The sequence below is a fragment of the Podarcis tiliguerta genome, assembly GCF_965153285.1.
Source record: "Podarcis tiliguerta genome assembly, chromosome: 1".
Lineage (NCBI taxonomy): Eukaryota > Metazoa > Chordata > Lepidosauria > Squamata > Lacertidae > Podarcis > Podarcis tiliguerta.
This window is the reverse complement of record NC_139534.1, coordinates 74429138-74457127: the sequence shown is the minus strand read 5'-3', so window position 1 is coordinate 74457127 and position 27990 is coordinate 74429138. Positions and strand designations below refer to the sequence as shown.

Below are 27990 nucleotides of genomic sequence, written 5' to 3'. Positions count from 1 at the left end.
GAAAGGTCGGCAGTTCGAATCCCCGTGGCGGGGTGCGCTCCCGTCATTCGGTCCCAGCGCCTGCCAACCTAACAGTTCGAAAGCACCCCTGGGTGCAAGTAGATAAATAGGGACCGCTTGCTAGCGGGAAGGTAAACGGCGTTTCCGTGTGCAGCTCTGACTCGCCAGAGCAGCGATGTCACGCTGGCCACATGACCCGGAAGTGTCTTCGGACAGCGCTGGCCCTTGGCCTCTTTGAGTGAGATGGGCGCACAACCCTAGAGTCTGTCAAGACTGGCCCGAATGGGCAGGGGTACCTTTACCTTTAGATCATAATAGAGAAATGCTGATGAGATCTATAAAACTTCCAAATCATAGTCAAGCCAATTCTCTGGCAATTTGCTTTCTGAACAAACTTAATGACTTATCTTGTGATTGACCTCAAGGCAATTTTATCTGGACAATATTTTCATCATAGTCCATTTGATCTGAAGTTTTGGGTGCTGTTGCTGCTGACATTTGTAGCAGGTGTTGGAGCTTTGAAAAATTGTTTGAGAAAACATTAATGCCTGCATTGCATGCAGGAGGCTTTTGTTTTGTTCTTTAGCTCTGCACTTTGGGACAGATTATTAGTCTATGCTTGTTGACCATTAGTAGCAGCGATGAGTTCATGCTTTGCATCCAAGTAGATGTTTTTCTTCATTCTGTGAATTTTCAGTGTGCTTATATGAGTGTTAAGATTGTCAGACTAGGTCCTGGGAGACCAAGGGAGCAAATCCGTATTCAGCCATTAAACTCACAGGGTGACCTCTGACCAGTCACTGCCTCTCAGGTTAACCTGCCTCATAGGATGCTTGTGGGGGTTAAATGAGGGGAGTGAGTACCATATACACCACCTTGAACTCCTTGGGAAAAGGTGGGGTATAAAGGCAATAAATAAATTGCATTTTTAAAAAAGATTTCTGAAAGCAGTTGGTGCACTCATGTCACATTTACAAGCCCAAATTTTGGAGAGACTAGGAAGCAATTTCGGTAATTTCAGTAAATTGTCACCACTTGTCTGGAAAATTGAAGAACAAGATATCTATTTTAGAAAAAAATCTCATATTGGATCTAGGGATACAGAGAAATTCGTTTGGTTTACATTTTAATAGAAAACTACCAAATTTGCCTTACTTGAACCAGACCACAAATTAAAACACAGCTCTGCTTGAAAATTCACACTTGTCCAAATTTTTTGATGCAATTCTCCAACCAATGCGTGAAAAAGTGCGTATTAGTGAAAAATGTGTGCCATAGTGCATACATTAAAATAACATACAAAAATGCACTCTGTTAGGCAAAAATTGTATGCAAATATGTATATACTAAATGAAATTGCTCACAAAATGTGTAATATTAAGAGAAATGCTCAGGAATAGGCATTTAAAAAGTCAGTTGTTTTTTTAAAAAAGTTATTTTGATCATTCTGTAATTCTTAAAAAGGTAAAGGTACCCCTGCCTGTACAGGCCAGTCGTGACCGACTCTAGGGTTGCGCACTCATCTCGCTCAAGAGGTCGGGAGCCGGCGCCATCCGAAGACACTTCTGGGTCACGTGGCCAACGTGAGGAAGCTGCTCTGGCGAACCGGCACCAGAGCAGCACACGGAAACGGTGTTTACCTTCCCGCTATAAAGCGGTACCTATTTATCTACTTGCACTTAGGGGTGCTTTCGAACTGCTAGGTGGGCAGGAGCTGGGACCGAAAGACGGGAGCTCACCCCGCCGTGGGGATTCGAACCACCGACCTTACGATCAGCAAGTCCTAGGCACTGAGGTTTTACCCACAGCGCCACCCACGTCCCTCTGTAATTCTTAGGTTTGTTTAAAAGGCAGGAGAAGTCACTATATATCTCTATTAATTCACAATGCTCTTTCTGTTTTGCTGCTCTTCCCTCACATTTTCATAAGGTCCATGTTAAATCGCTTTTCTATTGTCAGCAGAGCAGCATGGTGTGAGAAATCACAAGGAGGGGAGTTTTAAAACATCGTTTTCTGAGGGTGGGGAGTGGCATATCAACTCGAGTCATGCTGGCTTTTGTCTCAGCTGCGGCACTACTAGAATGCAGCCGCCGAGCAATGGCAAAGAGGCATGGCTTCCCCAAGGCTGAATGTGGTTCCATAGCCCTTCTCTACCCTGTCAGTGACTGAGTGGTGCTGCTGTCAGTTGAGAATCTGAATCTCCTTCTCCCACATAGTTGAAGTGCCCTAGTGATGCCACTTGGCAGCCTTTAGTAGGAAACTTCACTTCTGTAAGGGCTTGAAGAAATTGATTGCGGTTTCCATGTGTTGTGCCAGGAATGGCATTTGTAAAAGAAAACGCCTCTCTAACATTTTATTGGATTCATTAAGGAATTCTATATGTACATTTTCCAATTTATGACACAATCCGTTCTCCTCGTTGCCTGTAAACATAGCTGCACATAAGGCAGGCAACTCATAAAAGGGCATGTTGATCCATTTCCTCCTTCCTGATTTTGCTGGCTATTTCTTTCTTCAACGGGAGGCACACCCATGCCTCACTTGCAAGCAAACCACTTGTTGCATGTGGAACTATAGCCTGATTGCTCTGTTTAGCTTCATGTTGCTTTGGATGGGTGCAGCTGAGAACAGAGAAGCAGAATGAATGCTGGATGGGTTGTATCTGTTTCCTTGGCCATCATTTTCCTGCTCCAAATCAGCCCCTAACTTCATGGCTTTTCCTTCCACTGAGGTTTACATTGGATGTTAACAGATTTGGAAGTACTGTATACCACAGAGCAAAATATACCAAGGAGGTAGTGTTATGTACTGAAGTTCTCACCATGGGCCAGCAGAGGGATACTGTAGATAGTTTTCACTCAGGTCCACATATGCAAATAAGGGATTGAAAATGACGTTCAGTGATTGGATAGTTGCAGAAAATGGTTATAGTGGAGCTCTATATAAGCAGGCTGGCTGAACCCTTCAGTTCAGTTCTGTTCTGGTCTGTGAATAAACGAGCCGTTTGAAGAATTGCTGTGTTTGAAGAATTGCTGTGTCGTCTGATGTGTTCATCCACAACTTAACAGGTAGCATTTAGAGTAGGGAAATACACAGGGAACAAGATGAGTTACCCCTTGCTCCTGCTGCTTCTTTGGAATGACACAATTGTTGGGGAGGGCATTTAGAGAAGGGAAGTGGGCTTATTAGGCAGAACCACCCGTTCGGATTTTTTTTTTTTTTTTTATGGCTCCAAGCTATAGTTACACACCTTTGCACTTATTATGCAATCTGGCTTACAGAGAGAGAAGACTCATTCATACTACTGGTGCTCTAGGCAGCTGGATTTCTCTATCGGAGGCATGGATAAGTTTCCCACTGGAGGTAATGACCAGTTGTGTTGTCATGCATCTAGCTAAGGGCCATGGTTCTTTAAGTAAAAAAAGAGGGGGTAAGAAGCTCTAATAACCTTCATGTTGAAGATGGGCTAGAAAGAATAAGCGAAATGGTAAATATAGTGTATAAAATTTAACACACCTAGCATAAATTTGTAGTGCCATCCTGGCAAATCAAGGTCTTTCAGTAACCTTTTACAGTTTCTGTGGCATCTTTTTCAGAAGCAGTATTTTAAGCAGTTATTTTTTGCTGGTGTCTACTTGTCCTGTAAACCGTTTCCCTCTCCTTCCAAGCTATAATTAAAAATATTAATATCTCTTGGCTGGGCAGAAGGGGTCATGGAATGACACACTGGGGGAATTCTGGGATGTATCTGAAAAGCACAACACAACAGCTTTAAAGCTTGAGCTTTGAGTGATTTTGTTTTCCAAGGGCAAGAGCTAAATAATTGCACAGTGAGATGGCTGTGACTTTTTCATACCGCTCGCAGGATAATTAAACGTATACATAGAACAATGCTCGTTAGAAAGAGGGTGAATGAAAGTTAACTACACTAATTTCACAAGGCCAAAACCTGATTGCACAAGACTAAAGCAACAATATATCAATTGGCATAGGTTTTCAGCTTGGTCCCCAAAGCTCTCGTTTAATACACATTCAGCTAATATTTGAGCATTTGGACACTTGCATGTAAATTGACTTCATCAGTAAGCCACATCTGCTTTCTCAAACTGACCTTGTATGAATGAACGAATGTGTTAGGGTCTGCCAGTTCATTATCATAAATAGTATGGCCCAATGTAAAAGGTCTATTGAGGTATGTTTGGTGAGGGTGGGGTTGTGATTTCAAGATTCTGGGCAGAAGTTTTCAGTGTCCTGTTTTAATACTTCCAAGAAATGATTTGCATAATGACTGGAGAGGTGGTACCCTTCACAGGCACACTCTACTGCCCCATGCCACACATGAAGATGTCCATTCTTCCCAATGTGTCCATGCCTTCTTAGGCTCTGAACATAATGTGTTTGTTCTTAACACATATGGTTCTGTACATATGACAGAACCAAAGCTCCACTTAGCCTATCATCCTTTCTTTAAGAGAGGCCAACCCAATGCCTGTGGGAGTTGGCATGAAGGAAACCTTCATGAAAATCGAGTGCACAATTAGCCAGCAGAGCTAATAACCACTGATCTTTGAGTTTTGTCTAATCCCTCATCAAAGCTATCTGAGCCATTGACCACAGATTCTAGAGGTCAATTAATTGGTTTAGTAGCACTCATTGGACGGCCCCAAGCTCTGGTATTATCAGAGAAGGATATACATTCCCTCTTCTATTTGCGTTTCCATTACATTTCTCATTCTAAACCTCTTGGTCTTATTCCACCACCACCCAAATTTCATTCATTTATATATCCACACTTTCATTTATTAATTTAATAAAACTTATATGCTGTTTGATTATAGTAAAACCTTTAAGCGGCTTACAAGAAATATTAAAATTATCAGTAAAGCAATTGAAAACATCTTAAATAATTAAAAGTAACAGTGAAAAGGATTAAAATACACCAACTACATCTGACATTGCCATGAAGTTATTTATTTATTTATTTAATAGAACATAAAATGTCTGAGTGGGTTTCCAAGAATTCAGTCTGGGTAATGGGATTCAGTCATGGCTGTGTGACCACCAGGAGTAATTGCTGTGCTTTGGCTGGCTCTAAATGGTTTTATTCTGCCTGTTTTTGTTTTGTTTTAATCTACAGAGACCTTATTTGAGTGTCAACAAGTACAATCTATTAGGTTGATGGGCACAAGGGATAGGGTCTTCTCAGTAATGGCTCCCCAGGTGTGGAATAGCTTTTCTACAAACCGACAAAAGTCTCCTACAGCACAGACCTTCGAAGAAAGACTGATTTATTCCTGCCAGCCGTTCTTTTACACTGTTTTTATACCACTGATTCCTGAGATGTTTCTGAATTTATTTATTTTTGCCACTCAAATGTATTTCAACTGGTTCTCCTTTAGTTATACATCACCTTCAGATGGCTACCCTAAAAGCCAGAATATAAAATATGTTTAGTAAATAAATATACTGTCAAGAAAGAAACATGTTCTTCATCTGCACTATGTCCATAAAATTGTTGGCTCATTTTAGGGTTTGTTATATATATATATATATATATATATATATATATATATTTGCTTTCGTAGATTTTCACGGGTACAGGAATGCAGGTTTTGGTGTCCTCGGGTGTCTTCCCGTGTAAAAGTTGGGGTGTCTAGGCGACGTTTCGACGAGGTCTCACTCGTCATCTTCAGGCTGGTGCTTTCGGCTTCTTGTTACTGGAACAGAGCAGGATCTCAGTGTTTGAGTTCCTATAAATACTGTTGAGGAGGTGTGGTGTATAGCCTCCAATGTTCTGGGCAGAGAGGAGGTTCCCAGGCTAGTGTGCCTTTTCTTCTTTTGTTCCTTAATTACTTGAGGGATATCTTGGGTGATTTCTTGAGTGATTTCCTGAATCCCACTTAGGTGGGTCATTAGGTGTGGATTAGTTGCTAAAGCCTTCGTGTCTTGAACTCTTGAACTTTGTGAAGAGTTTTTCTGAGAAGATGGCTGTACTGCACTTGGTTGTGCTTTGGCTTGGCTTCGTGTATAGGGGCGAGCTGTGGTTTTGTGGCCTGTGCCAGCCAGATCTGTGTAGGGATTGCAGGGGGGTGCAGCATCCGGAGGTGCCACCCTGGTTTGGCTACTGGATGGTGTCTGTAATTTATCTGTGGAGAGGGTCTGGGTTTGGGTCTGGTGTGGTTGATTGGTGATGGCGTTCTGTGTGCCTCTGGATCTGGTGTCAGATTTTGTGGGGAGGGCTAATTTCCAGATGTCTGGCAAGCGGGATGTGTCGTCACGCTTGTTCATGTTGTGAGGGTGTTTCTCTATCTCGATGGCTTCCATGATTATTCTCTTGTGGTGATGTTCCATGTTAAAGAGCAATTTGGAATCTGCAAAATTAATTTCGTGTCCTGTTTCTTTCATGTGTTGGAAAAGGGAGGAAGTTTTTTCTTCTTTTTTGACGGCATTCTTGTGTTCTGCGATCCGTGCATTTATTCGTCTGTTTGTTTGTCCAATGTACGTGGCTGGGCAGACTTTGCAGGGTATTTCATAGACCCCTTGGTTTTCCAACTGAATTTTATCAGCCTGGCTGACGAAGACCACTTGACAACTGAGTTACAGAATCTCTCAAATGTGTTAATTGCCAATGGATACCAGCAAAACAGGGTTACGAAGCTAATCCAAAAAGAAACACCCCCCAAAAACCAAGACACAGAAGAAAACAATGGCATAGCCCTCCTTCCTTATATCAAGGGCACTACAGATAAAATTAGCAAAATCCTCCATAAACACAATATCAAAACAGCCTTTTGCACCAACCAAAAAATAGCCAATATCCTCAGAAACCCCAAGGATAAAATTCAGTTGGAAAACCAAGGGGTCTATGAAATACCCTGCAAAGTCTGCCCAGCCACGTACATTGGACAAACAAACAGACGAATAAATGCACGGATCGCAGAACACAAGAATGCCGTCAAAAAAGAAGAAAAAACTTCCTCCCTTTTCCAACACATGAAAGAAACAGGACACGAAATTAATTTTGCAGATTCCAAATTGCTCTTTAACATGGAACATCACCACAAGAGAATAATCATGGAAGCCATCGAGATAGAGAAACACCCTCACAACATGAACAAGCGTGACGACACATCCCGCTTGCCAGACATCTGGAAATTAGCCCTCCCCACAAAATCTGACACCAGATCCAGAGGCACACAGAACGCCATCACCAATCAACCACACCAGACCCAAACCCAGACCCTCTCCACAGATAAATTACAGACACCATCCAGTAGCCAAACCAGGGTGGCACCTCCGGATGCTGCACCCCCCTGCAATCCCTACACAGATCTGGCTGGCACAGGCCACAAAACCACAGCTCGCCCCTATACACGAAGCCAAGCCAAAGCACAACCAAGTGCAGTACAGCCATCTTCTCAGAAAAACTCTTCACAAAGTTCAAGAGTTCAAGACACGAAGGCTTTAGCAACTAATCCACACCTAATGACCCACCTAAGTGGGATTCAGGAAATCACTCAAGAAATCACCCAAGATATCCCTCAAGTAATTAAGGAACAAAAGAAGAAAAGGCACACTAGCCTGGGAACCTCCTCTCTGCCCAGAACATTGGAGGCTATACACCACACCTCCTCAACAGTATTTATAGGAACTCAAACACTGAGATCCTGCTCTGTTCCAGTAACAAGAAGCCGAAAGCACCAGCCTGAAGATGACGAGTGAGACCTCGTCGAAACGTCGCCTAGACACCCCAACTTTTACACGGGAAGACACCCGAGGACACCAAAACCTGCATATATATATATATATATATATTTAAAGAACCTGTACCCGGACAAATGTTTCTGTCTGTACTGCATGAGTGCTCATTTAGGACAGTAAAAGAAAAACCAAGTGCCAAGATTGTACAAGGTTTCCCCATCCTTTGAAGAAAGCCCAGCCAATCAAGGACCATTTCTTATTTTCCTTTTAATGTTATCTATCTCTGTCTTTGAGTACATATTTTCCAATTTTTCTTGAAATAGAGAGGGGCTTTGCTCTGGATTCCCTTTCCATTGTGCTTCACCATTCAACTATCAGCATGCATGTATTTTTGTGTCTTTAGATTGCAAACCACCCTGTGATCCTCAGATGAAGGACGGAATAGAAATTTAATAAGTAATAATAAATGATAATAACATGCACTGCATTATGGCATGAGCAAAAGGAAATGAAATGATCAGAGATCAATATTTCACTGTGGCAGGGCCTATACAGTGGTACCTCGGGTTACATACGTTTCCAACCAAAAGGCTTTAGAGGGTCCAGGGCACATCTATACACAACCTTAGAATGAGGTGAACAAGTTGCCTTAAAATTTCAATGTTGTGGGAAACCTTTTTACAGCAATGTTTCTTCAGAGATACTGCTTTGTATGGGCATAACACCCTGGGGACATGTTGGCAGGTGGACACCAAGTTCAGGCCATATTCTTGCCAAATTGCTTTATCATCTCTGCCATCTCATGTGAAGTAACAGTGCAACTAGAAGACACCGACTGCCCAACGCTTCTTATATATCATTTTGCTTCAAACATTTCTGTTGTAATGCCTAGCTGACTTCAAAATAATTTTCTACTTTGTTTCTCTTAAGTGTTAAATTAGTGATTTTGTGAATTATCAATTTTTAATAACTCATAATTGTTTTTATCTGCTGAGCTTAACAGGCCGTGAGACTCAGGGAAAATAGCTGCCTAATGCCTCACTTAAAACTAACCAAATTGACTCATTTTTTAAAAAAGCCAATTAATACTGAAAAGTCTGCCTTAGATACTTTCCATAAACAGTAAATTGAATTTATAAAGCTCTATCATTAATCAGAAGGAATAGCGTAAAGCTTTGAACAGCAAATATTTTGGACTTAGTCACATTATTATAATAAATAAAAACCTTTAAATTTAAACATGTCAAGTGCTTGGACCTCACCAGCAGAGCATGTAATGAATCTATTTAAAGTATGTGGTGAATTAACTATCATTAATTCAAGTGAATATTCCAAAATGTGTATAAGAAGTAGGGATGAAGATCTCCCAAGGTTCAGTGGTCTTTTTTTTTGAAAGAAATGAGATGCTGGTACTACTATGCTGATACACATCCTGTGGGTGCCAGAACAAAATGGCTCCCATGGGTAGCACAAAAAGACCTTCTGGTTCTTTGTACTGGTGAGGACTGTCACACACAAAAAGCCCTGCTCAGGGTTATTCCTTTATTGCAGGGACAGATCCTTGGGACTCTGAAAATGCCACACCCCCTCACCAGTTGCACCACTGTCCCCCAGGCCACACACTCCACTCGTGCTGTTCCACACCCCCTTGGGTGTTTTGCTTGGCTTCAATGTCTCTTGAAGCTCTGACGATGCCTCTTGCTTGCCTGAGCAGGGGAAGGAGGGTTGCATGAAGAAAGTAGTGCGCTGAGCAAAAGTAATATTTGCATTTGTTGCTTGTACAGAAGCTCGGTCCCAGCACCTGCCAACCTAGCAGTTCGAAAGCACCCCCGGGTGCAAGTAGATAAATAGGGACCGCTTACTAGCGGGAAGGTAAATGGCATTCCGTGTGCTGCGCTGGCTCGCTAGATGCAGCTTGTCACGCTGGCCACGTGACCCAGAAGTGTCTGCGGACAGCTTTGGCTCCCGGCCTCTAGAGTGAGATGAGCGCACAACCCTAGAGTCTGTCAAGACTGGCCCATACGGGCAGGGGTACCTTAACCTTTACAGAAGCCGTGGCCCTTGGACTGAAAAAGATTCTCCACTCCTTCTTCATTGTACTGTAAATTGTTCTGCCCTCCATGCCACATTTTATGAAAGGAGAAATGGGTGTAGATGGGTTCTGATGTCACTGGCCCCACCTCCTGGATATCCACAGACTGATGCAGACATCTGTATAGAGAAAGCTTCCCCACTGTGTTCCTTCAGCACCTGCAGAAGCTGTGCCTAGAAAGCAAGTGAGCAGGACTATAGAGGCAGGCACAGTATAGGACCCAGGTGGAATAAAGGGTAGCTCATCAAGGGTGTGTGTGTGTGCCTGTGCCTGCCTGCCTGCCTGCCTGCCTTAAAGACTTGCAGAAGCTGCTCACATTAACTCACTTAGGCTGCCAGGCCAGAACCAAAAGAGGATGTATCTTTCTGGAGGCCAACGAGGAATAGGACATATTATAGGCCATTTGGGAGGGGGGTGGGCAAAATCTGGCATTTCAGCAGCTCTGTGTGGCGTCATAGTGTTTGTAAGCTGCTTACCATATGGATAGGCCTGATTACAGACAGAGTTGCCATGCCAGCATCAGTGGCTGTTAGGACTGTGTGCCCTAGCAAAGTACACTTGGGCTTATCGACATATTAAGCAGTTTATAAGCTTCCACACAGAGTTGGCATGATATACAAGGGGTTTTTTGTTTTGTTTTTGTGACACCCCACCCAAATTGGTCTGTAGAACATAATTAAAATTGTCCCTAAGCTTTATCTAGATCCCAACTGCCGTCACTTTTCATTTCATTTCATGAAATATTTTGTTCGGTCCTAGGAATTATGGACTCCAGAAGGCACCTCATTCAGCCCCATTTGCTACAATGGAGTGTCATGTGTCTAAACCATTTTTTTTTAAGGTGGAGTACCATGTGCCTTTTATAGAAATATTGCATGGGGAAATAGTAACATCCCACAGTTCCACTAGGTAATCTGTGCCACTGCTGAATCCATTTTCTCACAAGAGAATGGCCTTAAAGCTCCAAGACATTTCTGGACTTTGTTTTTACTGCCAAGCTTCCTGCATTTGACAAGCATTTCTATTATCTGTCCTCAGGAGGGCTTGGCTAACTGCCTACTTTTCTCTCCAGACCCTTACATGTAAAGGTCAAGAGAAATTGTCTCAAAGCCAAATTCCATCTCTCTCTCTCTCTCTCTCTCTCTCTCTCTCTCTCAATCTCTCTCTCTGTGTGTGTAAAAGCACTAGGATTCAATGGGGTGAATACCAAGGTACAGTTTGTGTACTGGCAAGGGATGCATGATTTCTCCCTGTTACCTTAAGTGTCTTTGTCAACCTCTAATTGACAGTATCTGTCAACCTCTAATTATTCTGTAATCGCGCAAGCAGCTGTATCCCTGTTGCAGTTGAGAAACACTTCAAAGGATTTGAAAAGGAAGCTGTAGCAGTTGCAGCATCTCTACTTCCCAGCTAGCTAACAAATCTGTATTATTCATTCCTGTGGTAATATATAATACATTGCATTTGAAAGGCAGATGACTGCAGTGCTAATGAAAAATTGAAAATAATCCTCTGATATTGGCAAAACAGCTGCATGGGGCAAGTCCAGTTGAGCATGGGCTCTGCAGCTATCATTTAATCTCCCCCCACCCTTTGTATAATCCTCTAAACTACATTGAGGCACCCGAGTGGCAGGCACAAACTAAACCATTTCTGGAACTCATTCAAAAATCCACTTCAAGGAGAAGAACTTGCAGTCCTATGCATTTGCTCAAGTTGTAAATCCCACTGAATTCAGTGGGGCTTACTTCCCAGTTAGTGGGACTGTGATTGCAGCCGCATTCTGCTATGTTTTTCTGTGCTACTGGGACATTTCCAGGATATGGTGAGCAATCACAATGGACCTCATTTTCAGAGTTAACAGCATGGGCTTTCAGGGATGCCGACACTGAATTAATGTTAATCACTTCAATGAAGCAATGTTATTGATTCATGGTCACCTGTCTCTCCTAGACTTTCTTTCCTATTAATGGAAAGTGGCTTTGAAAGTCCTTGCTTGAGGTAAAGTTAGCCAGAGGTTTAAGTGGAACCACATAGATAAATTTCCATCTGATTAAAATGTAACTCACAGTCTGAGTAAAGCAAAAATAAATAAATCCAGGGATTTCTACATGGTGCCCTTCAGATGCTGTTGCACTACAACTTCCATCATCTTGGACTATTTACTATGCTGGTTGGGGCTGATGGGAGTTGGAGTCCAACAGCTGAAGAGCCACAGTGCCCCCCCTTCTGTTTAATTGGTTCTCCCGCTTGGACTACTGCTTCAAGAGCCAATGTGGTGTAGTGGTTAAGAGCGATAGACTTGGAATCTGGGGAACCAGGTTCGCGTCTCCGCTCCTCCACACACAGCTGCTGGGTGACCTTGGGCCAGACACACTTCTTTGAAGTCTCTCAGCCCCACTCACCTCACAGAGTGTTTGTTGTTGTGGAGGAGGAGGAAGGGAAAGGAAAAGGTTGGCCGCTTTGAGACTCCTTCGGGTAGTGATAAAGCGGGATATCAAATCCAAACTCCTCCTCTTCTTCTTCTCTGTCTGATTTCAGAAAGCCTCTCCCTCCCATTGTGTGACTCCTGGGTAAAGCTAGGAGCAATACCCAGGGGCGGGTTTTGGTAGTCTTTTGTAATGTGGCACCCTGTGCGAGGCCAAAATCTGGCTCCTTCAAATGGATCTTCTCAATTTTGTGTCCCTTTAGCACGGCACCCTGTATGACGGAACCACCTGGACCCACCCTAAATCCAGCGTTGCAACACACTTAATTATGCGTACCCTCCAATGTTCCACCAATTAAAATTGGGATGTGCACCTTTCCGTGTTGTGCTCCTGTATGAGCCAACTGGGGCTTCCTTGCCCCAATCCCCTGTCTTCATTACTGGCAGCAGCAAGCTCAGCGAGTGCTGCACTGGTACCTCTTCTTCCCTGTCATTGTCCTCATCCTCATTGTCTTCTTCTTCTCCAGTGGGGCGGCAGCATTAGGCAGAAGAGGCATGATGTCTGGGCCCAGTGGGGGAAGTCTGGTGGTCTGTGGCATTACCAGTTCCACCTCTGGTTTCTTTTTTCTTTTTTTTTTAAATAATATTTATTGAGATTTTCCAACAGCATAACACCAAAACAAAACATATCCACAAAAAACAAAAATGAAGAAGGAAAGACATTAAAGATCAAAAAGAGATAAAATAAAAAAGAAAAAAAAAGAAAAAAGAAAAGGAAAAAAATACCCCACAGAAAAACCCTCTTCCCCGTCCCCCAACACCAAAATCCCAAAAAGAAACAAAACACAAAAATACCCCAATTTCATATTCCCTTTTTTTCCTTAACTTGTTTCCATGACTTCCCCCCACCTCCCTCTTTGTATGCCAAATTTTTAATCTAATCGGCAAATTCCATCCCGCTTTTAATGCCTTTTCATTCATTTAGCTTTACCCTTTTTAAAGAAAACAATGATAATGAAAAAAAAAAAAAAGAAAATTTACCTTAAAACTTCTAAACTTAAACCTTGTGATTATATACCCTTATATCCTAATTTTTCATCTTCCTTAATTTGCTCCCTGGAACCAATTAAATTCCTTCCTTCATCCCCTCAAAATACTTATTAGAACCATATTTTTCCAAATTTTGTTTAAAAATCTCCAATTTTCCCCCCCATCTCTTCCCCCCGGTTTCGGGTACTGCCAGTCCTTTATACAAATTTTTAAAGTCTTTCCAATCCCTAAATTCAATCCATCAGCCAGGTTGTCTTATGTCCGAGGCCTTCAAATCATCTTTCTGACCTGTTTGCAAATTCTTTTTCGAGCCTAAAATTATGTCCCAGACCACATTCCCCTCAGCATCTCCTTTAACCTTTTTGAACAAGCTTGCCCAAACTCTGTAATTCCTCTTGTAAGTCAAAGAATTGTCCAAAGCTTGCTCCACACTTTCTTTAGGGTTGCTGGATTTCCCTTCTTCCAACTTTCTCAGAGTGCCAGTTTCCAAAATATATCTTATCAAATCTGTATCTTTTAGTCCATCCATGGCACTCCTTTTCCAAATCTGTCCTTTGACCCCTTTACTCTCATAGTCCACTTTTTGTCCATCAGCTTGAGGCTCGATTTCTGTATTTTCCGCCAGAGATTCCTCTTGCAAAGACAAATCCTGTTCTGTTTGATCCATATTCTTCTCAGTTATCCTTCCTTGTTGGTTTAAGTCCAGTCCTTGAGCCGAGTTTACTAGCTTTTTTCCTTCTTGTGCCAGGCTGTGCAAATTTTCCTTCAGATCAGAGATGCCAAATTCCAGAATAGACAGTTTTTTTTTGAAATTGTTCAAACAGAGCTGTTATTTTTCCCTCCATGTTCCCAAGTCTGTTCTTTCAGTGTTATCTTACTGTCAAGGTCAGATGCTTATATTTAGTCTGTAAAGTTGCAGCCTGTGTGAAAGTTTCTATCCAAAAGTGTAACAAATATAACAATCCAATATATGTTTCTGTAACTTTCCACAGCCAACTGGTTACAGTTTCCTCTAGTTATTTTTCATCCACCTTTCAAAAACAGCTATCATTTAACTCCTTTTTTCCTTTCCACCCAACAATAGGCAAAAGATTCAGATCTCTCTTAATCCATTTCTTCTTAACGATTATTTCTTGTTGTAAAGATTCTTTTTCTCGTTTTGGCAACCCGGTCCCGGGCTCGAGATGGAGGAAGATAAGATCAAAGTATACTGGTCTGCAGGGCTATAAACTGTTAAAACAATCTCCCCCTCTTCCCTGCTTCCGAGGGGGGTTTAGAAAGCTTAGATGACAGATTTGTATTCCTTCGAAAATACCTTTTAGAGGCTCCAGTTCTCACACTTTTGCCTTGGTCTTTCTACAAAGTGGAAGGTGGGCTTCCTGTTTTAGCCTTCCACCTGGTGCCGAATTTCAATGATTTGTAATCCAATTTCCATTTACTTACGAGAAGTTCTTTTAGTCCAAATGTCAACAGGAAAGGTTAGCGCTTCCCGACAGCAGCTGTGCGGCTTCACTCCCCGAAAACAGCGGTCGATCCAAAGTGCCGCGCCGCTCACCCCACTTCGCTCCGGAGCCCGTAACCGGGTCTCCCCGCGAGTAAGGGAGGCGCTATTGGCACAAGCCGGATCCCATGCCCACGGTCTTCCTCCGACCGTGGTTTTTGGCGGGTCTCCGCCTCGCCGTAGGCGGTCAGACCCTTCTTTTCAGAGAGCAGTCTCCTCCAAGACGGAGGAAATCCGCCATTGCCGGGCGCGCCAACCCGGAAGCCTCTGGTTTCACCTCAGATTGTATAAATCTTTCGCCCTTTTACCAGCTCCTCCTCCATGGGCTCCTGCTCGGCCTCCTTCTTTCACATTAAAGGCAAGTGTCTTTCAGTGCCAAACTCTTGCAGGAGCTAGCTGACTCAGATGAAAAAGTGGCACTGAAAATGGGACATTACAGGATCCGGTCAGAAGCCAGAATGGCTTTTGTAATTCTGGAATGTCCTGGTCAAATTGGGATGGTTGACACGTTTGATATATATCATTCTTTCTTTAAAATGTTTGGGTGTGGGGTTTTTTTAAACACACACACACACACACACACACACTGATCACACCCTAGCATGAGACCAGGCATGTACAGTCTGTTTCGGGGGGCTAACCCAGCCCACCAGTCGATTTAATCCTAAAAAGGCTCAACAACTTTGGTCGGTCCCCATGCATGTTCACTTCATCAAATTCAGCCTCTTTGAAAAAAGTTTGGGCACCCCTGCGTGACTAGACAGTCAACATACCAGTTTATAGTAGATAATACAGCAAAAACATAAAACAATTTAGCCAAACCCCATTCCACCATATTATAAATGACAACTTATTTATAGCAGGCTATAACATACTATCCAGAAGCAGTCATGGTTAACTAGTCCGTGTCACCCAGTTACCAATTTAGGCCTTCCTAAACATAAATGTTTTCATCTGTTGGTGAAATGCAGAGAGGAGGATAGCCAAGCTCCTGTTTCCCAGGAGCATCTGGTTGACCACAGGATGTTAAGCGAGATGAACCTTGGTTGGAAGGGGCTCATGGTTGGGTTTATGGGGTGTTTGTTTTGGTAGACTATTCCCACAATTTGAGTGCTGGTAATGAGTAAAACCTGTTCTGGGCTCTCACTGAAGAAAAGAACGGGATGTAAGGGCTGTTCAGAAGAAAAGCCTCCACATGTTTGTGTGGGTGAGGAGTGGGACCAGGCCCATTGCATACATATCTTGAGTGGCTACATGTATGGTGTCACAAGCGTTAGGGGGTGGGGCTGGTGGCATGTGACAGCAGGTGCATCAACACTGGGATGGAGCTAGTGGATGTGGTTCTGCTCCGCTCATACAATAACTGAATGGACGGGATGGGCGGGGTTGTTTTCCGAACAACAGGCAGGCTTTTCTGGTTATTTTAATCCATTTGGGAGGAATACGTGAGGGAATAAGGTAGGCAGAACCCAGGCCATAGTCATAATGGATATACCTTCTGATCAATCAAAGGAAGTGACAAAATCTGGCATGATAAGCTTGTGGTTTCTTCATTAACATATATAAAAATCTTGAATGAGGCAAATGACAAGATGTTGTCCAAGGCAAATGATAAGCTGTCACTCACCTCTCCCCCTGTTCTATGTGCCGTGACCTGGCTGGATTGGCAGCTGAATCTTACTTCCACACTGGTGCTCAAGAACCGTCCTCTAACACAGCAGGCAAGTTTAGGGGATGCAAAGAAGGCCATGTGGCATAAACAAAGCTTTTGCCCTCCAATACCCAACTCCCACCCCTTTCTGCCTGAGACAGGTTGCTCACTCTCCCCAATGGTAGGATCGGTTTCTGATATGCCTTCTGATATGACTTGCTGCCGATTCTCATTAATAACGATGCTGGAAGCAGGAGTGTCAAACAATAATGAACTATCCGTGTCCCCACTAGATGAACAGGAAATGATAGATTGCCCTGGTTTCTAATGAATTTTCTGCAATGAATTGTCAAAGAGAAATTAAAAATTTAATCGCTCACTGATAGACAAATTGCCCTAAGAGAAATTCAACTGGCAGTTCTGGAGATTGAGAGAAAAAGCACAATTGTTCCCAAGTGTCTCACAGCATTGGAAAAGAAGTAGCTCTGTTTTTATGAGCCTCTTGAGGTTGGTGCCAAAATAAGAGTATTGCTGTAATGGATGGTTTGTGTGGTTAAAATGACTGCCAGAAAAAGAAGCATTTAATGTGGAAGTGCAAAATGTGAATAGGGAAAGACGCTGCAAATTTTTATAGGCATTGTAGTTTGATAAAAGGAAAGTATAAAAAGAGTATCCCGGGCACAATCTGACGTAATCCAGTTCCCTGATGACAGTTTGCTTTCTTGCCTTCCTATTCCTATTCCAAAGTTGTGTTGTACAGAGGGACATTTTGTACCTAAAGATGATGGGACCTATGCCATCTCTAGCCTTCCCTACTGCCAGTTTTCCTCTTCCATAACACCCACTCCACAAGGTGACTTTGGAAAGTAAGGAATGGAGGAAAGGGGAAAGAACTATCAACTTTCCCAGTCCTATACAATATGTATGTATATGGTAAGGAAAGCTTGGCTTAGTAGCTGTTAATGAAACCAAGACAAGACTAGAAAGCAACCATCATCTGTTTTAAGAAGATGGGCTGAGAATTTCTTGAGGAATCCCACATTAGGACTGAAGGAGCCATAATTCTGGAGAAGCATCTCACAGGTATTTGAAAATGGCTCTTTAGGGCAATGACTGCACTATTGGCTTTTTACAAGCTCCAGTTTGTGATGTCATTGACATAGGTACATGAGGCTTGGTGCCCGATAGATTTTTATATTTTCCTTTCATGTTTTTAACACCTCCTCACAGGAATGAGCTACAGGTATCGTGATTCAGAAAAGGCTGGGATGAGCATGCACAGATTTAAAATGGAATATATGTAATATTTATTTATTAAGGATGGGATTCCTCTAATGAGCCCTGTCAGTGGAAAGCCTGCACAAGGACCCCTGTGTGTGCAATGGAGCTTTCCTTTCTTCTCCCCCTGGTTTTCTCCTGGACTCTCCAAAATTCACTGGGGGGGGGGGGGAGCTTGTAGGAACCCCTAGAACAATGCATACAAGGAGATGAGTGGGGATCCTTTTGTCTGGCATGCTGAAATGCTTGCACAGATGGGATAATTGGAAGAATGCTGTGTTGAAGTCTACCTTCCCACCTTTCCTCCAAGGAGCTAGTGCACATGGTTCTTCCACTTCAAAATGTATCTGTACATCAACCTTGTTGAAGTAGGTTAAGCTAAGTAAGGTCACCTAGTGAGTTTCATGGCTAAATAGGGTCAAAACCTCAACACCATACTGGTTCCCACACTCTCTTGTACACTGTTAATTTAAGTATAGTATTGTATAGATGGAAAGTACAAATATATCATTCTAGTGTTGCAAATAAAAAAATTTAACACAGCAGCCTAGTAGAAAATAATGCTCCTGCAGTAAATACCCGATTGCAGGTGTTGTGTTGATACCACAACTGTTCCAATTACTACATGATAATTTGAAGAATGCACCATGTGACTATAGGATCATCTCAAGGAAGGGACAGAGGATGCAACAGGATGTAAATCCCATGGGACTGGGAGTGACAACACTCTTTCCACATATTCGTGCTTATGATAAACACAAGGCTGCGTACCTGCAATTTGTTTCATACTAAACAGATTAGCTATTGTAATCAAAACATTACAATATGAGATAAGGCAAAAATTAAAAAGTGTAAGATCAAACTGGTATAGAATGTTAATCTTCCTGCTATCGCAACAAAACACTAGCACTTTAACACAGCAATTCTATGCACACTTTCTTTGAGATAAGTCTCACTGTGTCTTACATAAATCTTGTTCTTTAATAAGTGTGTTTAGGATTGCAGCCAAATTCTTTATTGTGCTACAAGTAATTTTGCATTCACCTTCAATTATTTATGGAATTTTACAGTATAGGTATTTTACAGTATAGGTAATGGGTCAACTATTTTCATTGCTTTTGGTTATGAAAGCTAGTTGGTTTTGCATTAGCTATCTCATTTCACAGATGAGGAAGGGCCGTGATGACATAGGAATCCTGGTTGATTGCTCCATTTGTTTTTCTTATATTAACAGAGTTGATATTTTCACTGTGTCTTTGGGATTAATGCAGCCTTTCTTTTTGCAGTAGATTTAGTATTAAACCCTTGAAACACTATGGACAATAGTAATTTTCTGCCCGAGTTTGTTCTAACTTCTAAAATGAATTGGCTTTGTTGTCTCTTGTTATGATTAGTTTCACTAGTTTTAAAGCATCTTTGGCAGTTCAAGGAACAAAAGGTACCATTTATAACACAAAATGATGGATAATCCTTCCCACTGGCTTTGCAGATGTCAGCCAGTCATTGACTTATCTAATATACCAATGCTCAAAATGATTTGTTGCTGGATCAAATTTATGACCTTCCATAGGTGGAATACATCATTAAATGTTTGCATTCTCCCCCTCCCCCCATCTCTCACAAGGGCTACATTTATATTAAACGGGTAATCAGCCAAAGCAGTTTATTCAGAGATACCGTTCTTGTTTATCTTATCTCAGGATTTTCATTAACCTGTTTTATATTTAGAACAGGGACACAAAACTGGAGTGGGAGGTATTAATCTGGAAAATGATGCTAGATTAATGCTTACTGTAACATTCACTTCATAGCCCCCATCATAAATAAGTTAAGAATGAGAAGAACTGTCTTCTGTCTCCTGTATGTGGAGAAGGAGACCATCTTCTGCCACCCAGACAGAGTTAGGAGCATGAGGCACCCAAGGAAGTGGCCTAGACTGGGACCACAGCCCAGGCTTTATACTTTATTTGGTCTGAAGAAGCATGTGATTAACAGACTGCTTAAATGCATGGGAGATAAAAAAGGTATGAGCTAAGCTAGTAAGGCATTTGAATGATGAAGGGAGGTTCACCTCAGGAGCTTACCAGCTCCTGGTATCTGGGGACAGTGATACTAGCAGGACCTCCTCAGGAAACCCTTAAAACCTGTGAGCAGAGAACAGTAGGAGCAATTGAATATTTGATCCCAAAGCTTAGAGCCAGGGTGGGGGTACCTGAGCAAGGAAGATAAGGAAGTGATGTCATTTTCTAGATCCTACATTGGTAGTGAGAATTCCTGTTGTGCTCCTGTTGAGGTCAGTGCCTCTGGCTCTTAACCAGAAGGATGGTAGTTCAAGCCCATTCAGAGACAGTTGTGAGCTGTATTCCTGCATTAAAGGGTATTGGACTTTGACCTGTGGGGGCCCTTCCAATTCTACAATTCTATGATTCTATGAATCAGAAGCAGTGTTTGCCATGAAATAGCAGCTAATTAGTTGATTACATTGTAGATCAGCCATGCAAAATTATTAATGTTGCCTTGTATCTTCATATCACGGGTGCAAAGGGTAAATATTGACAATAGTTGATGTGGGTGCCTTGAATACTTTTGGGGAAAGTTATAATTAAATTAGTTGTTATAGGGTTATTTTTTAAAAATAATAATAATACTGCATCATTTTAGTCCTTATAGTTTATTAAAGAATTTAACTGCAGAGGAGAAAAAATCTACAAGAGCAGAAAGTAAGAGGCAGTGTAAAAACAGATCCAAGTTGATTGGCTTGGATCTAGAGTTGCTCTTCTGCAAACAGGAAGATCTTTGATCCAGGAGAGGACCCAGTGGGAGGGGGGGATTTTTGCTCCTAAGCCTCAAGAGCATATTTGGGAGATGCAAAGTGGAAGGCAAATTTTGAGAAACATACCTTCTCTCCTTCCATCATATGATCTCTGCTTCCAATTTATTGTTTTCAACCCTCCTGAGTTAAACACTCCAAATATGGATATATAATCCTGCTCTATCCTGAAAATTAGTAAAATACAATTGCTGTGTGAAGGCCAGGCTACATTTTTCACATTTGTGAGCAATGCTTTTGTAATGAGCATATACTGTAGGAGACTAAGTGCATCATGCTTACCAGCTATAGTTTGACATATGCCACCTCATCAAAAAGATATTTAAATTGTTAATTACATGCAAATAAATATGTAGAGCAGCTGCATCAGTCTTGATTTGTTATATATTTCCAACATGGCCTTCTGTACTGAGCAAATTGCTCATGCTATCTTAAAAGCATTTTCATGGTATCTTTAAAGCATGTTTCCAAAATACATTTTTTTATACAAAAAGAAAATAAATTACTTTTCAGAAATGTTAGTTGAAAATGTTTACAGTCCCATCTGCTTGTCTGAGATTCTGGTACCACTGCTGCTTGTTCAATCTTAGGAGATATAGTAACTGGAATTACACCGAGAAATGGACCAGCAACTCCAAATCTCTTGATTTAGAGATCAGGGTTAAACATAATCTCTAAAATTAGCACTTGTTGGTCTCGTAGTGACAGCATTTTCCCCACGAACTGTAGTTTCCAGGTGGTGTTCAAGCACAGCCTCACATTAGAACACATTACAGTAATCCAACCTAGATAAAACTAATGCATATGTGACCATGGCCAGAACTGGCCACCCCAGGAATAGGTGTAGCTGCTATGCCAGCCAAAGCTGGAGCAAAGGGGTGTTCAAGTGCACCGTCAAACTGCACGCCTGATCTTTCAAGGTGAATGCAATCCCCTTCAAAACAGGCTGACCCTATCTCTGGGACAAGAGCGTTCCTAATTCAGGAGCAGTTCAAAATGCTGCTGCCCAGATGATGCTGGGTGCATCACTACCAACTTAATTCATGTTAAAGGAACGTGGTTTCTTGAACTCGCCTGTCTAAATTGGGTTTCACAAAGGGCAAAGATGCCCAGAAAAAGTGCCCCGCTTTTAGGTTAGGTTAGGAGCAGAGACCAAAGGGCTTCCTTAATCATTTTGGTAATTGCACAAACTTTGCTGTAATTTGACCCTGTGAATCTCATCATAAAGCTGAGCTTTTAGGGGTGAGGAAACTGTGACCATTGATCAAGCATAATGGAAGCTGTAATCCAGTAATATCTGAACAGTGGCATGGTTCTTCCCCCTGTACTGTTGGGAAATGGTCCTCTTTTCCCCAACTCCAATAGTAGATCTATGTTGTAAGCAGGGATGTACTAAATTAGTGATATCCGCCCAATCATTTATTCTTTGTAAAGTGAAATTGTTTTGTTCCACTGTTGTTCCACTGTTACAGTGGTACCTCAGGTTAAGAACTTAATTTATTCTGGAGGTCTCTTCTTAACCTGAAACTGTTCTTAACCTGAAGTACCACTTTAGCTAATGGGGCCTCCCACTGCCACTGCGCCACCTCTGTACAATTTCTGTTCTCATCCTGAAGCAAAGTTCTTAACCCGAGATACTATTTCTGGGTTAGCAGAGTCTGTAACCTGAAGTGTCTGTAACCCGAGGTACCACTGCATTTCCATCCAATACATTCCTGTTCTGTTTCCTATAGCTGCACTATACAAATTTGTTGTTGTCATGATCTACACTATATAGATTACATTATATAGATTACACGATATTTACAAATCAATTGCCTTTCCTAGCGTTCCCTACTGAGGGATAAAAGTAACATAGAGCTATCTGATACCTTAAACACAAACATAATAAAGTGACTAATGGCCCATCACAAAGCTATCTAAGGCTGGAAGCTCTACTCAAAAGTAAGTCTCATTGAATTCAGTGGGTCTTACACCTAGGTATGTAGGGTTAGGATTGCTGCAACTCTCACTACCTTGACTTCACAATTCAGTATCAGCTTGTCATCCTATCTCCTCCCCCCCCCCCACTTAGGCATCATGGGGGGAGAGTTTAGTCAAGAAAACATTTTGTTGAGGGGAAAGGGAGGGGAAGGAATTTTAAAGTTAAATTAACATTTAAAATGCATTTTCAGGGTGTTAAAAAATGGGCAGTCAAATTCAGATGGTTCTCCCTATTGGAACTTTAATGGAGGAACACAGATGAAATCTACCAGTAAGAGAGAGTTCTTCTTTCCACATGGAAAGAAAATAATGAGTGATACATAACATTTTTTTTAAAAAAAATCACAATTGGAAGCAGATTAATGCTGAAATCCTAACCCCTCCTTCCTGGGAGTAAGCCTTACTGAATTCAGTGGGATTTATTTCTGAGTAGGCATGGCTAGCATTGCAGTCTTAGTGCATGTAGGCTATCTTTTGGCAACTTAACAATGTTTTAGGAATCAGACAAGCAAAGAGGCACCTCACTACATCAATGGCTTTCTCACACCTTGGCAGCCCCTCTGTTAGCCAAGAACAAATAACATGTGTTATTAGATTCCCTGTTTGTTCCCTTTCATAGTAAATGAAGCAGCTAATGGCCCATAAATTAGCTATATCCCTGCAGGGTTCTAAACCTTTATTGAGCTTCATGATAACAGAAGGAAATGGCAAACAAAGTGACATGTTAAAAACGTGTCATTAATTACATATAATCTGCAGACTTTAAAAAACAAACTATGAATGAATACACATTGCATTTGGTTCAAGGGATTCTATTCCTGAACAAATGAATGGAGGGGATTTCTGTGTCTTCATCCATTTAGAGCAGGTTTCTCTGACAACCCCCGTTGCAAGGACTTCTAAGCAAAGCCTCTCATCATACCAGCCAGCTGTTAAGAAGCAGGGAGATTTCCCAGTCTTCTCGTGGGGTTCCCCTTTCTCCAGGCTTGCATTTCCATGCTTCATTGTGGCTCAGAGCATGAGGAAGCTTCTCGTCATATCCAGTTTCTCAGTGAGAATATGAAAAGAATAGCAGAGGAACACCTTTCTTTTGCACTTTTGGCTCTTTGAATTTGAGACAATGTTTCTATTTTATTTCTATGGTACTGTTACAAGGTGTGCAATCTTTCAGGTGAACATCACAAGGCATAAAAATATTAACAACAATGAATGATAGACCAGAAATAAAACAGTAAATACAAGCAGGGATGGGGAAGCATTGTCTTAAGAGTCAAACCACATCTCCTCCCTTGGCAAAAACCATCACTGAGTAGCCCTGTCATGGCAGCTGAGGAAAGGAAGAGCCAGCAAAAATTGATTAAGTTTATTTATATGCCACTTTTCCACAATCAGCTGTGACCAAAGTGACTTACAGCAAACATTAAAAAATGTAAAAATGCAAATATATGAAATACAGAGCATGTCAGTAAATTAAAAAATGACAAAAATCAACAATTTAACAAACACAGAATAAATCCAATATTACCAAAACCAACAATTAAAATACATAACTACAAAGCAAAACAAGAGTTAGTGATATATATATATAATATATCAGAACTCACCATGAACGCCACCCTTGTTCTCTTATAATGGCAATGGCTACCCCCTGGAACTGAATTCCAGTGAATTTCTGCTGGGGGAAAACTCCAGGACTTCCTGTCCTTCAAGAAGCCTGACATATACAGTTCAGAGGGGAACGGTCCTCTCATCAGGCTAGATGATGAGTTGGCTCCCATATCCTTACTCCAGAATTCCAGGAACTAGGTGGTGGCCATTTTTCCAGGCTCTACTGTTTTAGCGACAATATTTATTTATTTATTCATTTATTTATTTATTATCACATTTGTAGCCTGCCACCACCCCCACCACCACCTGGTTCTCTCCTTTCACATGGTTAACCTCACAGCAAGCCCATAAGGTAAGTTAGGCTGACAGACTGGGACTGGCCCAAGGTCACCAAGTGAGCTTTATGGCTGTGTGGGGATTTGAACCCAGATCACCTAAGTCTTGTTCCAATACTATGATTGGAAATTCAGAGCACTAGCTCTGAATTTACCACATTCGGTAAATTTCATGTCTGCAAACTTGTTGAAATCCAGACATAAACAAATTACTTTGGGTGATATTTTTGAGTGGTATTACTCAGATCACACACATTGAAATTTATGGACCTAGCTTAGCCATCTTCATTCATTTCAGTGGGTGTACTCTAAAGAGAACTTAGTTGAATTCTACCCTGTGTGATTCAAGTACAGACCTGGATGGTAAACATAAACAGTTATTGAAATCATGATCAAGTTAAGGATTTCCCATCAATGAGCTCTTTAAAAATGCTGCCTTAGATGACTTTGGATATAATTTGGTGAAAGATAAAGCTAAAAATATTGTTCAAAATAACACTGAAATAAGAAATGTCAATATTATCCTACATCTGACATTTTCAATATGTCGCACAATATTTTTTTTTAATTTTTGCATTTTATTTATTTGTTAACATTCTTATATTACATCGGTAAACATTGTCATATTACATTACAGGACTTACTATAATATAAATCTTATGGTTTTGCTTAAGATATTCTGAGTTTTGCATTTTGTGTTTCCCTACAAACTTCAGTTTCTGGATTTCAATCTTGTGGGAATAAATTCTAGTTTAACTTTGCTTTGGTCCACTTCACTGAACTGTATTTTTTAACCATCTATTTCATTATAACTATGCTGCTCCAGCTATAAACACTTGCAAATGCCGCGCCTAAGCAGTAGACAAACCTTAACCAAGAGCCCTCAATTCAGCTTCAAATAAGCATCAATTAAAAACCAGTACTGCATGTGAAGGAAAACTCTCAGCTTACCCAGCAAAGCACTTAAAGTAATAGGACTACCCATGCTTGAAATATATATAAGTGTTTTGCTGGCAAGAATTAAGTGAATGACACTTTTATAGGTGCTCATACAAATGTAGCATCTAAAGCAGTTTCCATTTGAGGCATTACCTCTGGCCTGCTTATATAACTCTAAAAACAAAGCATAACATTACATAATGCAAAGTTGAACTAAAATAGGAAGATAGTAAGTGCCTGCCAACAGACTCCAACCAACTGAAATGTCATATTGGAACCCATAGTTACTGGCTATGAGAGTTTTGGCTTCAGTTGATTGCACCTGCTGCCCTCACCATTCCATGAACATGCTTACAACATGTACATGCATAAGCTCTCTTGGGAACTCTTGAAAGAGCAGAACCTCCAATGGCAAGCATAGACCCTAACTGTACTTTCATATGTTCTTTTGCAAATTATGCACAATATGCACAGACAAGGTGGCAGGAGCTTTTCTCTGCACTCACTCATACGTGGCTGTTTATGGCATGAAGCTGCCATAAACAGATTTGCCCGGCACACTTCCCACCAGGCGTCAGCCTGGGTTGAACCAGAGTAGGCAGTGAAAGGAGAGGAAATCGGCCATGAGACTTGATTGATGAGCAAGACATGCCAATCAGAAGGTCAGTGGTTCAAATCCCCGTGATGGGGTGAGCTCCTGTTGTTCGGTCCCAGCTCCTACCCACCAACAGTTTGAAAGCACATCAAAGTGCAAGTAGATAAATAGGTACCACTCCGGCAGGAAGATAAATGGCATTTCCGTGTGCTGCTCTGGTTCGCCAGAAGACACTTAGTCATGCTGGCCACATGACCCGGAAGCTGTCTGCGGACAAACACCAGCTCCCTTGGCCTATAGAGCGAGAGGAGCGCGCAACCCCAGAGTTTTCCGCAACTGGACCTAACGGCCAGGGGTACCTTTACCTTTACTGCTGATTTAGGGAAGCTTTTAATATCTGGTGAATTATTGTATTTTAATGTTTTGTTGGAAGCCACCCAGAGTGGCTAGGGAGGCCCAGCCAGATAGCGGGGTATAAATAAATTATTATTATTGTTATTTATTAGCTCCCGAACATTCCGGCACCCGAATGATCGAAAACTGGAAGTGAGTGTTCCGGTTTTCAAATGTTCTTTTGGAAGCCGAACGTCCGACGGGGCTTCCTGCAGCCAATCAGAAGCCGCGGTTTGGAAGTCAAACATTTCGGAAGTCAAACGGACTTCTGGAACCGAGTCTGTTTAACTTCCAAATAGGCTCTAAATAAAAGTGCAAATGCTTGAAGCCAGTCTGAATAAGGATCAGTATAAAGAGCAAACTGGGAGGGTGTTGCTAAGCAGATGGGTTCTTCTGTTAGGCACCGGCTGGATCTTTTGTCAAGGCATGTGCATTATTATTTTTTCAGGCAAACAGGAACAAGCATATAGTTCCTAACAACATGACCATTGCATGGCAGAAGTCAGAGGTCCCCTGGCAAACAGAACCTGGGAAGCTGCCTTATACTGAGTCTCAGAATGATAGAATTGTAGAGTTGGAAGAGATGCCTAAGGGTCATCTAGTTCAAACCTCTGCAATGCAAGAGTTAGCCCAGGGGTCCACCTAGCTTCTTATTATCTACAATACACTGACAGACAGCAGAGAGTTCTGGAGATTTGTTTGTTTGTTTGCAATATCTGCTTTATTGGCATATATATGCAGATACACTTTTGGAAGCAAGGAGACCCCTACAATAGGAAGGAAAACATCAGATCCTGTTCCAGGTTTCTGGGGAGTTATTGTTTCAGTCTCCCAAGGCTGCATCCTGAGTCCAGCTAACTTCAGCTAAACTCTGCCCTCTGGCTGCTTTTCTAAATTCAAACTGAAAGACTGGATCCAGGCTGTTCTATCTCTCTCTAACTGAAGTGCATCATTTTCTAAAGAGTGTTTTCCATCCATTAGAATAATATCCCCAGTCATTAAACATTAAGTCTTTGTTCATTAAAAAAAAAAAACCTCCTCTATCAGGCAATGGCCCATTTAGTCCAGCAACCTGTTCTCACATTGGCCAACTGGATGCCTATTGGAAACCAGCAAGTAGGATTAGAGCACCGGAGCACTTTCTCCTGCTGAGGTTTCTGGAAGCTGGTACCATATTCAGAAGCATTACAGCGCTAAACTATGGAGGCAGGGCATAGCTATTGTGGCTTGTAGCCATTGGCAGCCCTGTCCTCCACATCCAATCTTCTTTTAAATCCGTCTAGACTGGTAGCCATGACTGCCTCCCATGGGAGTGGGTTCCTTTTTTCAGTCCTGAATCTTTCTATATTCAGCTTCATGAGATGACCATGTTAGTGTTATGAGAGAGGGGGGAAACACTTTTCTGCATCAGTTTCCACCATGCCACCTCTTACTCGCCTTTTTCTCTAAATTAAGAAAACACTTCAACAGGACATGGGTGGCGCTGTAGGTTGAACCACAGAGCCTAGGATGTGCCGATCAGAAGGTCGGCGGTTCGAATCCCCACGACGGGGTGAGCTCCCGTTGCTCGGTCCCTGCTCCTGCCAACCTAGCAGTTCGAAAGCCC

General features: G+C 41.8%; 1 protein-coding gene across 4 annotated transcripts in view; it reads left to right on the top strand.

Moving 5' to 3' along the window:
* ANO3 (anoctamin 3) overlaps positions 1-27990 on the top strand; it is a 230818-nt gene that overhangs the window by 77540 nt on the left and 125288 nt on the right. The window contains exon 1 of one of the 4 annotated variants that reach the window (XM_083428091.1): positions 24457-24474. The exons of the other annotated variants lie outside the window; for them this stretch is intronic. The gene's annotated coding sequence lies outside the window, so the exon portion shown is untranslated. Of the gene's footprint in view, positions 1-24456; positions 24475-27990 lie in introns of those variants that run through there. 4 annotated transcript variants of the gene reach the window in all.